The 15,031-nt window shown below is 38.4% G+C and overlaps 1 protein-coding gene across 4 annotated transcripts in view; it reads right to left on the bottom strand.

The window, feature by feature from the left end:
• raskol (Ras GTPase-activating protein raskol) overlaps positions 1-11,569 on the bottom strand; it is a 134,198-nt gene extending 122,629 nt beyond the window's left edge. Inside the window, exons 1-2 of one of the 4 annotated variants that reach the window (XM_086908339.1) lie at positions 11,390-11,569; positions 5,200-5,752 (exon numbers count right to left, since the gene is read on the bottom strand). The gene's annotated coding sequence lies outside the window, so the exon portion shown is untranslated. Of the gene's footprint in view, positions 1-5,199; positions 7,274-11,389 lie in introns of those variants that run through there. The other 3 variants (XM_086908340.1, XM_086908341.1, XM_086908342.1) reach the window with 3 other exon arrangements.
• Between the last annotated feature and the right edge of the window lie 3,462 nt (positions 11,570-15,031).

Genomic DNA, 15,031 nt, shown 5'->3' with positions numbered 1-15,031 from the left:
CGCTTCACGCGTTCTCTGGCCGAGCAACTATCGTGCACGATATAATTTCATTAGCCTTTTCTGAAAGCAAATTTTTTTATACCCGCTTTATAGCTAGCTTCATCGAGGCAACGTGTAACCTCGTTTCCCCAGCTGCAAAAAATCCTGAATAATTCAGTTTCTCAACTTTGAGTTTTTTTCGCCCGAGCGAAAATTCAATTCCGTGCGTTTTAAAAAACAAGAAGAAGGTAAGAAGGTAAACTCGACGCGTACAATTAAAAGAGAAAATTCATTTCCAATTTCTTCCTTCCTTCGTCTCATCATTCGTTTCACTTCGACCTCGTTTCCCTCGCTGCAATTTAGAGATATCGTCGAGATTAATTCGACGATCACGAACATTTAAAAAACTGAAAACAACTCTCTTCTTCTAGGTTTCGATGTGCTTCGAGAACGTGCTTCGTTTCAACGAAGAATTTAGAGACATCGTCGGAATTAATTCAACGATTACAAATATTTCAAAACTGAAAAAAACTCTCTTCTTTCAGGTTTCGATGACTTCGAGAACGTGCTTCGTTGCAACGAAGAATTTAGAGACATCGTCGAGATTAATTCAACGATTACAAATATTTCAAAACTGAAAAAAACTCTCTTATTTTAGATTTCGATGACTTCGAGAACGTGCTTCGTTGCAACGAAGAATTTAGAGATAAATTTCGATTAAAAACATTTCAACAACCGAAAAAAACTCTCTTCTTTTAGATTTCGATGACTTCGAGAACGTGCTTCGTTGCAACGAAGAATTTAGAGATAAATTTCGATTAAAAACATTTCAAAAACCGAAAAGAACTCTCTTATTTTAGATTTCGATGACTTCGAGAACGTGCTTCGTTGCAACGAAGAATTTAGAGACATCGTCGAGATTAATTCAACGATTACAAATATTTCAAAACTGAAAAAAACTCTCTTCTTTCAGGTTTCGATGATTTCGAGAACGTGCTTCGTTGCAACGAAGAATTTAGAGATAAATTTCGGCGATTAAAAACATTTCAACAACCGAAAAAAACTCTCTTCTTTTAGATTTCGAGAACGTGCTTCGTCGCAACGAAGAGTTTCGACGATTAAAAACACTTCGAGTAACCGAAGAGAACTCTCTCGTTCTAGGTTTCGATGATTTCGAGAACGCGCAAAGTTTTAGGCGTTCTGATTTCTCCAAGTTTCCGACCACCGATCTCTCACTCGATAACATTTCGATAACTTTGCTCCAACTTTGTTCCAAGAAAGGAGAAAACACAGAAGCGAATAATAACAAAACATCGCAATATAATACCCTCCATCAAAAACTGAAACTACCTCTTCCAACTTCCAAACGACCCTCTCCTCCCTTAACTCCCTTAACGATCCTCAAATTCCTCCAACCCTCGATCGCAGTTGGTACAACGTCCAACCGCAGTTCCATCGCATTACGACCCGAATTTTCCCACATTCGAGCCGCATCGAGCCGAGATCGAGAATTTATCGCCGCGAGCAGACCAAGTTTTCCTCGAAATGAAATTTCGGGACGATAATTTTCGGGTAAAAGTAAAATCTTGGTGGAGGGATCGAATGGCAAATTAGAGGGGATTCGTGGAAACACGTTGTCATTGTCAATGGAGATTTTAAACGCGGCAACACCGTACGGTAAGCTGCTTAAATCGAGAGCTTTCACGGAGGGAAAGAGAGAGAGAGAGAGCTTTGTCGCCCCTCCTTGCCCGTCTTTTCGTCGAATTTTCGCACGGCAAGTTCGCCCGCGGATGCAAATCCGCCCAATGTATTCCGTGTATTTTAATATCCGAGAGAGAGAAGGGGCTCGAGTTAACTCGAGTTTCGATTTTTTTTTTTTTTTTTCTTTTTTCTAAAGCTCGTTTCGAAGCTTTTAACGGGTTTTAATGCGCGCCGTGTTACGGATGGGGATTGTCGAGCGGTGGATTTAATATTCGGATGGAAGTGGCCGATTGTCCGAGTATTAAAGTTTTATCCCTTTGCACTCGAAAAGCAATTATTATTATTACTCGGCAAATTGGTTTCGTATGGAAAATGGGGCAGGATTCGGCAGACACGTTTTATACAAAGATTATCGCGTAATTGTCGAAAATTATCTTTATTTTATTATCGAGGAGGTTTGATAAAAATTGTATTTAATACATTAATTAAATTTCTATGGAACTCGTTTGTACAGTTCTTAACTGAATATCGTCAGACTTATTATTTAAATTTGTCCCGATCACAGTTTCCACGTAAATCACCCATAGAAGAAGAAGAAGAAGAAGAAAAGAAGGACGGACGAAGCGGTGAAAATTGGCCGTTGCAATTTCCAATAATTGCCAACGCGATTAATCAAACGGAGGGCGGAGGAGTAAAAAATGGCGGATGATTGACGCGCTAATAACTCGACCGTTGTTTATAATTGTTGCACGATTTCGAGGCCGGGCCCGGGGGTATACGGCGGGATTCTAGAGAGGAAAATGGCTGGAGGGTGCAATTCCCCGTGCTTGGGATCGTGATACCGCGGTAACCGGCCACGGCATTGTGATCCAGACGACTAACGACTCGCCGAGTAATTGGTCGGTCGGTCGAAACGACCACGATAATGCGAGAACGAGTTTAATGGGGTAAGTGGATCACGGCCGCGTGATAGACCCATTAACAATTAACCGAGTATACCCCCGTGCCACCATATCCACCATGCTCCACGGTGGACGCTAGCTACGAAAATTTCGGCCATCACTTATCCACAAGAATAACTGGTTAACTTGATTTTTGTAATACGATGTATAAAGTATACAAGGATGTTTTTCCTTCACTTTCTTTTTTTAAAGCAAACTTTTTTAAAGTGTACTTTTTCCTATCTTCCAGTTGTCTCTGAATGCTTTGAATTGATTTTTGTAAAGTATAGAGCGTTTTTCAGTGTTTTAGGTTGGTTTTTATAAAGTATAGAAAACTCTAACTTTGTGTACTTTTCCTAACTAATGTTGTAATGTTTCCTAAGTAATGAGTGTAATATTGCCTCTGTTGAGTTGTAAGTTTCAAGTTGATTTTTATAAAGTGTATAGTGTTTCTCAGTGTTGTAATGTTTCCTAAGTAATGAGTGTAACGTTGTCTCTGAGTTGTAACTTTCAAGTTGATTTTTATAAAGTGTATAGTGTTTCTCAGTGTTGTAATGTTTCTTAAGTAATGTTGTCTCTGAGTTATAAGTTTTAAGTTGATTTTTATAAAGTATAGAGCGTTTTTCAGTGTTTTAGGTTGATTTTCATAAAGTATACAAACTCTAAAGTGTACTTTTCCTATCTTCAAGTATAATGTTGCCTCTGAGTTGTAAGTTTCAAGTTGATTTTTATAAAGTGTAGAGTGTTTCTCAGTGTTGTAATGTTTCCTAAGTAATGAGTGTAACGTTGTCTCTGAGTTGTAACTTTCAAGTTGATTTTTATAAAGTATAGAGCGTTTTTCAGTGTTTTAGGTTGATTTTCATAAAGTATACAAACTCTAAAGTGTACTTTTCCTATCTTCAAGTGTAATGTTGTCTCTCAGTTGTAAGTTTTAAGTTTAATTGTTTATCTGAATGAAACGTCTTTCAACGTTTCGCGTTAATATCTACGAAGTATATTACGTTTCAATTGTATATACATATATTATTTCTCTTTTTAAATCGATTTTATATAAAGTACTGGAGAACTCTGAACCGAGTATTCGAGTGGAGGATTAATTTTGAAGAGCAACATTTTTGCGGGAACGATTGATAAATAGAAATTCTAGCTAAAAGCGCTCCTCTAAAATGATCGATTACCGTGCGAAAAGTGAAGGGAAGAAAGTGGTATCTCGCGAGTTTTCGTTATGGACCGGCCAGATGAGACTGGTAATAATTAATATCCCCGAGGGAACTTTAATCGAGCTTTCTTTCATTTAACTGTACGCTTGGATGCACGAACGAGGAAAGTTGGATGACGATGAGCAATAAGTTCTCTCCAGCCGGGCTACTTACGTGGAATTTTTAACGAGGAAAATGCGTGTTTCCAAGAGATACTCGGCCGCCTTTATCATTTTCACCGATTATCGAAATTTCACGACCAATTTTGCCTAACTGAAAAGTTTCGCGAGGCTAACTTTCTAAGTCGGTCAACTGGATATCAAGTTAATAATTCTTCCTTTTTCTTTTTTCTTTGATTAAAAATTTAAAAATTCATCCGTGAAAAAAAAAAGGATTTCAAATAAAGTGTTTCAAAAATTTTCAATTACCATTCCCTACGAATGTGTTTTGAACTTTTTGAATTTAATAAATATTAAATAACTTCGACGGAGGAATTATTTTGTTTCCGTAATAATTAATTTCGAATTCAAGAATTGATCAGAGATTTCGACTCGTGCGTTACAACGAGTTTATAAACTTACGTCAAATTATACAACACACACGATAATATATATATATATATATATATATATATATATATATATATATCGTAATTAGCAGTCTTTACATTATCAACGAGCATGAAGTTATTTGCTAATTATTACGCAATGTGTATTAATGCAACAAAACCAACAAGGGGGAACGAGAAACTTTAAGTTTAAGTTTATGTGTTTAATAAGCAAGGGATGTATGTAATCAAAGCGTGTGCTTAAATTAATCTCAATAATTAAACTCCAAGGCTTTGAAGTTAGAATTAAATCGCATCTGCCAACTCTGTCTATTACAACGAAGTTAATCCAAATAACGTGTTACTGGGTTTTAGTTTCAACGTGAAAGCGCAACAGAATAGATAAAATTCACAAACCGTATTAATTCCATCAAGCGCAAAAGGTTCAATCGATAATATCCTCCCCCCGTTAACTCTATTCCCCGAAAAAGACTCTTAATAAACTCCCTCGGTCAAAAATAAAATTTAAAAATATTTCCCGATTGCTTACACTTTCAAATTCGCACGACATCTTATTATCGCGTCTAATCCAATTCTTCTAAAAAAAAAAAAAAAAAAAATCATCGCGATTACCAGAGGAGAAGATCCATCTCGCTTAAATTACTCCAAAAAGAAAAAAGAGACAGAGAGAGAGAGAGAGAAAAGATCAGGAAACTAGATCAACACGAACGATCCCTTATTTATCAACGTCCGCGGAACAAGACCGCCCCGGGTAAATCTGTGTCGCCATGTCGGAGAACGGCTCGGCCAATGATTAAAATGCAAAATTTACCTCGTGTTGCGGGGTAACAACCGCTTCTCCTCCGCGTTTCCGCCTCGAGGATCCTCGCCACGGCCCGTCACAGCCCGCCGCCGCTATTTCTCGCCCCGAGAACACGTTCCACGCCCGCATAAAGCCGACGAATGGGCTGAGAGCAGGATCGTCGGTTTTCCCGATCGTCGATCGTTAATTTCGATGCGTTACGATCGTGATTCGAGGGGGGGCCGTACGGTGACAAAAGGGTTCGTTTCGGATATAAATTCTCCTTTTCGATACTTTCTTCAACCCTTTCGCTACTACGGGCAATTATAGTCGGTAATAAGATGCCTTTGGAGGCATCGAGTGTATTTCTCTGGAAACGTAGAGCATCGATGTTTCGTTTTTATCGTCAATTTTTCTTTCTTTTTTTTTTTTTTCGATAAACACCGTCGAAGCAACTCGAATCGTAAACGCGGCTGCTGACGATTTTTCTCGAGCACATCGATTTTTCTCGGTGGAGAAGCGAAAGGGTTAACTACGAGGGATAGACTCGTATCGAGAACACCTGGATCGAAGCTAATCAGACCTAATGTAAAAATGAGTACGAGCTTTGTTCCGCTGTTTCTATTCCTACTCCAAGTCGATTGAATTTTTCCACCTATTCGGACAGGTTTAATAACGCAGTCGACGCAGTTTTCCAGTGTCGGGCGAAACACCGATTCCACGTGATTTTTCGCACGCGAAATGATTTTTATACAAATTTTGGACTCGTGTATTTACACTAGTAAATATATGTATAACATAATTACATTCCCTTGTTACCTAAGCTTTTTAAATATAAATACGAGTGCAAACGGTTAATCCATCGAAAAATAAATTTTTAAGACTCGCCATATAATCGCCATCCTACATTTTATTATAATAATATAATTCTAGGGACTCTTGTTACTAAATATAAATACGAGTGCAAAGGGTTAATCGATTTTTAAGACTCGCCATGTAAGATGTCTCCGTGTAATCGCCATCCTACATTTCATTATTATACGTATATATTTACTAATGTAAATAATTACATTCTAAGAACTCTTGATTGATAACTTCTTTAAATATAAAGAAACCTATTCACGAATCGATAATTCCTATTGATTGGAAAAGGTTCTTTTGTACATGAAATACGAAATTTCTAAAATTCTAAAATTCTTCCAATATTTTTCTTCCCGTTCAATTCAAGTAACGTTGACCATTTGACGCAACGTAAAAATAATCGATCTAAGCTCCAACACTTTGTCCGAGCCAAGTAACGTTTGCCAGCGAGAACCGAAAATCGAGAGGCGACTGAATGACCTTTCCACGAATTCTTCTCTTCCTTCCAATCTTTCCTAACGTCTCGAACCAACCAATTCAACAAATGAACAGAATTTCGTATCGATCAGAATCCATATCCTCTTCAACACCTTCGCAGTAGATTTGGAAAAAATCAAGAATTCGAAATCGATCGCACCTGTCCTCCTATCGCGCTCCAACACCTGCTCGTCCGAAAACAGAGGTGCCGCGCGAAACGAGAGGGAGACCAGGTGCGGAATACGATACGACTTTGCTTATCTGTCTGTCGAGGACCAGAGGAGAGCAGTTTATTTCGGGCGAAAATGAAAGCCGATGGTGCGGGGGCGGCTACCTTGATCCAGGGGCCCGCAGTGTTCAACGAACCGGCGCGATTCTCTCCATTTCTCTCCGGAGCCTTTGATGTTCGAGGAGGAGACCCCTGCCTTCACCCCTCTCATATATTGAATTTATATTTGGTGGGTTTTGCGCGTGGAACGAGGAGATAAATATTTGATCGATCATCAAATATCAAAACTTTCTTAACCTACCGACATTTCGTGTATACCTATTCCTACCATGACCGGTCAAATGCAAAATAACATTTGTATCTTAATATAGAAAGAGATTTCAGATAAGTGGATTCGTCAAGTAAACGATACAGAGAGTTGTGAATGTTGGAAAATGGGTTGTATTATAGAAAAGATCAATAAGTCATATGGCGATACAGTAACTTTGTATACAAGAAATTCTAAACGAAATTTCGAAAACGGTCATTTGACCGCGCCGTGGTAGGCTCCGCTGCGGAGCCAAATGTTTTTAGCATACGTCGGCGTTAGCAATTGTTATCTGCAGTTAAAACGTGCTAAGTCTGTACCATTACGATTAAACCATTTTTTGATCTCTTTTATGGTTAGCAACACGAAGAAAAATAAATATTGTGATGAGAATTTAGAGCTGAATTTAGAGTGATACCGAAGACGTTATTGCCTTGATCTGGAAGACAATGATTCTGACACTTCAAGTAATAATAGCGAAATTATACTACCAAAGAGACGAAGAATGAGAATTATTGAAAGTGAAAGCGAAGATTCGTTACAAGATGAATGGCGTGATGAATTACGGAAGAATTACATATTCCAGATAGAACACCTTTTAGTGTATTGCCACAGGTCATTGGACCACGAGCTCCTACAAATATTGAACAGCCGATACAATATTTTAAATTATTTTTCACGGATGAATTGGTAAATGAAATTATAAAAGAAACCCCAACGATCACGCAGAAAAACTTCCAGGCGCTCCGCTCGAAAAATGCGCCTGGAAAATTTACCTTTCTTGGTTTAAAATTTGATTCGTTCATTTATTTTTCTTTTTTAAGAATGGATTAAGAAGGTAAAGTTTACTCGAAGATGGAGACTTGTGAATAGACAGATAGCTCGAATTTGACGAATAAAATTTAAACGTGCCGATAAAGATTGGAAAGAGAAACGTGTCGAGAGGTGTGAAGAGTTGCATAAGCGACACTTGCCAAACATTTGAAATGCAAATTTTACCCAGGAATAAAAATATCGAAGTTGATTGTATTACTACGACGAGCGAAAGGGAACAGTTGGTTAGAAAGAAGAAAAAAAAATGGAATTTCGCCATTGCGAAGGTAACATCAGCCGAGGATGTTTGGCACAAATGGAAAACTTTTGCGGATCTATCTTGGCTATCGTGCCCTGTAATCAAATTCTCCGGCCGCTTAATCACGCACGTTCGATGAGACACCGGTAACTCGACACTCGAAATGGAGCAACGATACGTTTGCAACGCGAACGGAGCTGTCTATTTCTGAGCTCTGACACGGCGCAAACTATTTAAATAAAAACGAGACAAAGATGGATAATTCAAATTAGAAGGCAAGAAAAATCGAAGGGAAGCAAAAAGTCTCGGCGAAAGTTAATTCCGTCTCTCGACTTTTTTCTCTCTCTCGAATTAAACGCGATCTCCTCTGGTTAAAAAATTTCAGATCGAATATCGTTTTTTTTTTTTTTTAAGTTGAATAAGCGTCGTTGAAATTTCCAGTAAAAATATTCTCGCGCGAAGAATCGAGAAGGGGAAGGATCGATGATATTTCGACGGCTACAATGGCCTCGCCGAGTGATAAATTGCACGTCGGAAAGGGTTAAGTAGATCCGACGGAGAAATGCATGTTCCAGCACACGTGTAATAACAAAACGCGAAGGCGATCTATAAAATGTTTCCTTTCGCCAAAGCGGCTAATCATTCACGGTGCAAACAGGTGCGAGCGAGTTGTGCAAGCGCGATACCCTTTTATCTGTTCAACGCGCCGATAAAACTCGTCCTTGTTCCTTCAGGAACCAGTCCATTTGTATCCGTGGCGAACGACTCTCTTGTATATATATATATATATATATATATATATATATATATATTATTTATACGCGATATCGTTACGTTTTATCGATAAAATAAGCGAATGATAAATAATTTTTTCAGAATCGAAAGATGTTTCGAAAAGTGTAATAATTCGGATTGGGATCAATTTTGATTCGAGTGAAAGTTGCGCAAGCCATCTATTCGCATAAACTAAGAATCCGATCCAAATAACAGTATATAATAACCGTTCAACCTCATCCTTCTATTTCATCTTAATGACTATGGTTATTATCGTTAACAGTACAGCTTCTGCCACTATTTCCACCGTTATCATTGCTCAACGTAATTTATCCCATAAATAATAATTCCAACTCTGATTCTTAATGTCGTTATTGTTTCCCTCGCTTTATTATATACCGTGGAAGTTTATGTAAAATTTAATGATAAAAAAAAAAAAAATATTAATTCGAATAATATCCACTTCACACTCTAATAGAATTCATCTTCCATCTATCTAATCTCGAAACGCAGAGGATTCAAAGATAACAGGAAATAAGAGGGAGCGTTCAACATCCGGTAAGAGAAAAACGTTTAAGAAGGCATGATTATTCTGAAAACGGTGGCACGCACGGTAACAAATTATCCCATCGGTTGACAATGAAATCAATGCAGCAGCAGCAACGTTTACGCCACGCTTATAAAATCGTTAACGACCGATCGATCGATCGAGACGAGATTCCGGTGCTGTGCTTCGAGAGCACAAGAAATCGGACGCAGCTGTACGGTAAAAATCGATCGAGCCCCTAAAACAAGCGCGCCACGACGATCTTATTCGGTGACCAAATACGGGAAGGGGGACGAAACGATAGAGAATAACTGGTTTTCACTTTCATACGCGGTACGACACGAACGGCCACGGGCAGAAAATATGGCCGGCCAGATACGCTGCTGGAAAGATCGTCCGAACAAAAAAGTCAAGGTTTCTTTGCGGTATACGTGACTCGTGCATCGCCGTGCGATTCTCTGGCTGCCCGCTAAATCGCCCGACTATCGATATCGGGAACGAGTTACGTGTTCGATGCTGTTTCGATACCGAACCATCCGATCCATTCCACGTTAGAAAGTTTCGATTTTGAATCTGCGAATTTGAATTCTGAATTTTTAAATATTATTCCAAATATCTCGAAAATTCAATCGGAATTCAATCTCGGTAAAATCGGAAAAATATATTTTGAAAATATTTTTTAAATTCGAAGGTTTCTATTCAGAATTCTGAATCACGAAGATTTCATACGAAGTACGGTAATCCGTGAAACGAATTTTTATGAGGATATAAAATATTCCTTTTTTTTTTTTTTTGTTATTTTTAAATTTTGAAATGACACGTTAAAATAACAAAAATAAAAAATTGCTATCGTATTGCCGTTTAATCTAATATAATTGATAAATATATGTTATTGCATTGATGATTTATAAAATAGTTTTGATTTATTAAAAAAATAGATTTGAACGAAAACTATGATTCATCACGTATACGTAACACGAGTATTAATGTGACTGACGAGTGACTGTAATGAAACGGAAATTTCGAAGATCGAGGCAAAAAATTAAATACCTAAGAGAACCTAAATACCTAAAAAAATGTATCAAGGAAATCATTTTTAGATGCATTGTAAAGTAACGATTCAAAAAAAGTCAACTACGTCACGAGAGATATGCAATCATATTGAAACAATGTATACAAGAAAGCCTTAGACAATCTATTATATACTGGCACAGTCGTGTAAAGTCCTGGCAAAAACTATCGAAAATTCTATAGACAATACCATTCCCTCTTTGTTTTCTTTTTTCCACTTACATTCTAACGTAAACTATGAAAAGCTCGTCATCAACAATATCGAATACCTAGAATCTTGTGATTCTGCGAATCAAATCATTCGAAAAACAGTGTCACGTAACAGTGTCACAATAACATTTACCTTCCTCTATATATATAGATATAGATATATATATATACACACGACAAACAGCAGACAGGTATTAGCTCGAATAAATTTTGTATTGTTAACGACGCAGGTAAGAACGATCGTTCGAAATATTCATTTAAAATCGAATTTGTCAGGGAACAGCTCGTGCGACGCACGATTCGTGAACATCTTCACGTCAAAAGAGACACGCATACACTTTGAAACCTCACACAGACGCACACACGTTCGAATCCTTTTGTCCGTTTCCAGCACGCCTCTCTTCCCTTCTCTCTTTTTCTCCGCTCTTTGTCTCACACTTTGTCGACTGCGTAAACAACAGGCCTCGTCCATCGCCATACTCGGCACCCACACGAAATCTAATCTGCCTAATCTACGATTTCGTATCTGTAACTAACCGCTCATACAGATAGGGACATTACGAAGTGTGTGACGGGAAACGCGAACGCGATACCATGAACCCAATTGTCACCGTTTCGATTTCGACAGAGTCGCGCGGACTCGCTTGTATACACGCGTAGGGGATACTTTACCGGGTTTTCTCGATTCGTTTGCGCACACTGGTTTCCAACGGATATTACTGACTTGACGCACTTTTTCACTGACTTCTCGTATCGCGACACTCGTCTCACGTGCGAAGAAAACGGTTGAAACACAGTTCGGACACGAGTTGTACACCGGAGCACCTCGATCGTTTCGTACCGTCGCGCAGGAACATCGGAACTGGACTGCACGAAGGAATCCCTGTTTAGCGAACGTAGGAGGTGGAAATTAGTTCGTATCGCCGCCGCGGCTGCGTGGTCGTGGCGCTGCGCTCGTACGACTATCGTGAATACGAATCAGCTGATTTCTGACGTATTTTCAATGAACCAAAAACAAAATATTATTATACCGATCAATCATACGAAGTTACTTCTCGTTAATTTTTGGATTTTATTATACCTCAAATAAAAATAATTCGTAATTAAAATATAGCCCGCAACTCGCATGCCTCGAGTTTTATTCAATTATGTTGCGTTGCGAGGCGGTAGTTCGTGGCACTTTATAACGGCGCTTTGACAGTTTCTACTACACCATTGTTGAATATTATGTATCACGTAAGTACTGTTTTAATGCCTTGATTAAAATTATTTAACGAGAATAACGGTACATTATTACAATATTTTTATGTAACGCATTCCAAATTATACTACAAATATTTCCAGCCAATTTTAATAATTCACCAGAAAATGATTTATATCCTTTCTCGTATATCTGACTTTTATATCATGCATCATGATTTAAAAAATTATTCTCTTCTTCGAAAAAGTGATAAAACGAACACCATTCGAATAAATCGCTTCGAATAAAGAGTTGGCACGCGTCCGAGTTGCCATCCTGTCTATCCAGATTATCCAGATCTTGACATCCTGGCTGATAGTGCGGATAAAACGATCGAAAAATTTATGCCGCTCGTTTTCGTGTCCTTCGGGCGAAATTATTACGTTATAACAAGCAAACGACCGGTCGTCCATCTTTTTCTTTCGCGCTGATCAAAGTGAAAGATGAAATGTTCAAGAGTTTCGAAAATCTTCCAGCTTCTCGAGGACATAAAGTACGTGGCGCGCGCCAAGTCGTCTGCTGTCGGCCAGACGAGCGCAAGAAGGAAAACCAAAAAAAAAAAAAAAAGAAGGAAAACAAGAACAAGGCTAGGATATCTCGTAGGAAGAAGCACAGACGGGACAAGCAAAGAAAAAGCGAAAAAGAGAAAGGGGGAGAGGAATGGCACGAGCGTCTCGTCTCTCAGCTGGAGGTTTCCCTGGACCCCATAGCTCGCCAGGGAAAAATATCAGTTGCCATGGAAATTTCACTTCAAACGGGACAAACGTAGACGTTAGTTAGTTAATAATTCTGACCATCTCTCGGATTTCGTTGAGCGACGCGGCTTTTAGAAACGTTTATGCGTTATGAAAAATAGATTGCAAGGGGATCATCGATCGACTTTGAATCAACTTTGCAAAATTTACGAGATTTCGCTACCGTGCAACGGTCGTTCTTAAATTCGACTACGAGTAATTCGTGATCAACGTGGTTAAAAGTCGATATGGATGATTATTTATATTATTTCCTCTTTATTTTATTCCGACATTTATACTGATATTTGATAATAAAACTTTATTGTGATATATTTGTATTTTTGCTCGATTAACCTTAAATTTTTATACGTTTCAACGATATCTATCGCTACGAAAAAGTGTTACATTATATTAGATATTCGTAAAATTTGACCTTTTTCGACGATTATTTCGCATTATGGGAATTTTATACGAGCATAGGAAAATGAAACGTTCCATATAAGAGTATTAATACTGTTAAAAGCGGTTAATGACAGTATCCTTTCATAAAGTCCAATTACATTATAGTCGCACTATACGCGTGCACACATATATTCCGTATTCCAAGTGCAGACGGAACATTTTATTAGTTTCGCAAAAAAAAAAAAAAAAAAAAAAAGAAGAAAAAAAAAAGAAAAACATTCAAAACTTGTTTCGTATAATCAAGCACAGTTCGTTGACTCATATAATTACATCCTCTTTCCAGATAAAACTTTATTAACTCCATATTTCTTCTCTTCGAATTTTCTATCTCTTCTTCTTCTTCTCTTTTAAAACTGTATATATATATATATATACCGATTATCTGCTAAAGACTATAAATCTATATTCGTATATATATATATATATATACAATTTCTTAATTTACATCACAAAAATCCAGAATTTAAACGCCACTATCATAATATCGTATAATAAACAACTAACCACCTGTTAATTGCCACGTATTCCGTATAAATTACAAGGAAATATAAATTACGTACGAAAAAAAAAATTGATTAATCGAGATGATAATAATAACCGCCCAAATTACTCTCTTACGTATTTTATTGCATATTAAATCCATTAATTATTATACGCGCGAAATGAATTTATCTCATCCCTCTGTAATAATAATAATAGCAAGAAGCGGCATACCATTCGTTGCCCGTGAAAATTGTTTGGAGTTTTAAAAAATTTTAAACGTTCGCGCAAATTTCATCGTTTAACACGCAACGCGAAATCATCGCGAGCCACCTCCTAAAACTCGCGAACTGGATTACACAGAGGGAAGGGGAGGAGGGAAACGTTGAACGAGTTGGAGAGGACGAGCACGCGCTCGAATGAAAGGTAATTACGAACGAAATCGAAAAATCGAAAAACTCGGTGTGCTCGATGACAGGTCTCGCCACGATCGACAGATATAAAATTTTATGGGTCGTGAAAAAAATTCAATCGATCCCAGCTAAATTCGAATGAAGCGGTAAGCTGACAGCCACGAGGGAATACAAGAGGAGAGGAGGTCGTGGTGCAAAGCCGTCTATTAATTAGAGAAAATCGGCATGCCGATTTGGCAATGTGGCCAAACGCGGGGACGGAAGGAAGGAAAATCATCGGGGAGTCTGTCTATCTGGCAAAAAAAAAAAAAAAAGGAAAAAAACACTAGGGAGGGAAAAATTTTATTCGAAGCGGAAGTTTTTCGATGGATGCGGTTACACTTTCGATTCTATTTTCTATTTCAAAGGGAAGAATAGAGAATTGCAAGGAACAGACGATTATTGAAACGATTCCCGAACGAATAATTTTGAAATTTTCTGCCAGACACTCGTCGTTAACGGGATAACGAAATATAAAACGTGTATAGAACAACACTTTTTATAAATATCCCCTGGAAATACAATTCACGCATTGGACAATTTTCACGAATTCTCTACGAGTTCCTCAGCTTGGAAGTATTTACATTCGCGTTAATTCGGCTCTCCTCCCCGCGCCTCGAACGAGCGCAGAGGCCATTTATCTTTTCCCTCGCGCTTCACCTACCAACCGACTTCACCAACCGCCTTTACCCCCACACGCCCTTTCCTTCCCTCTCCTCCTTCCCTTCCAACCCTTTCCAGACGAAGACCACCGCTTATAGCCGCGCCACGGATTATTTTTAGCGACTGGGTGGGATGATGCTTATCCCCGCGTGTTGGAAACGCTCCATCCATGGGATTGATGCGATTCACGCTGATCGCGAGGAAAATTTGTCGGGATGGGACGTTAAATGGTAATCGAGTCGGGTATTCCATCTTCTTTGATGTCCGCAGGTCAGGGACGAGG

The sequence above is a fragment of the Apis florea genome, unplaced genomic scaffold (genome assembly GCF_048593485.1).
Source record: "Apis florea isolate Af1SG1 unplaced genomic scaffold, ASM4859348v1 contig_3068_pilon, whole genome shotgun sequence".
Classification (NCBI taxonomy): Eukaryota; Metazoa; Arthropoda; class Insecta; order Hymenoptera; family Apidae; genus Apis; species Apis florea.
This window is presented reverse-complemented; position numbering and strand designations above follow the sequence as displayed.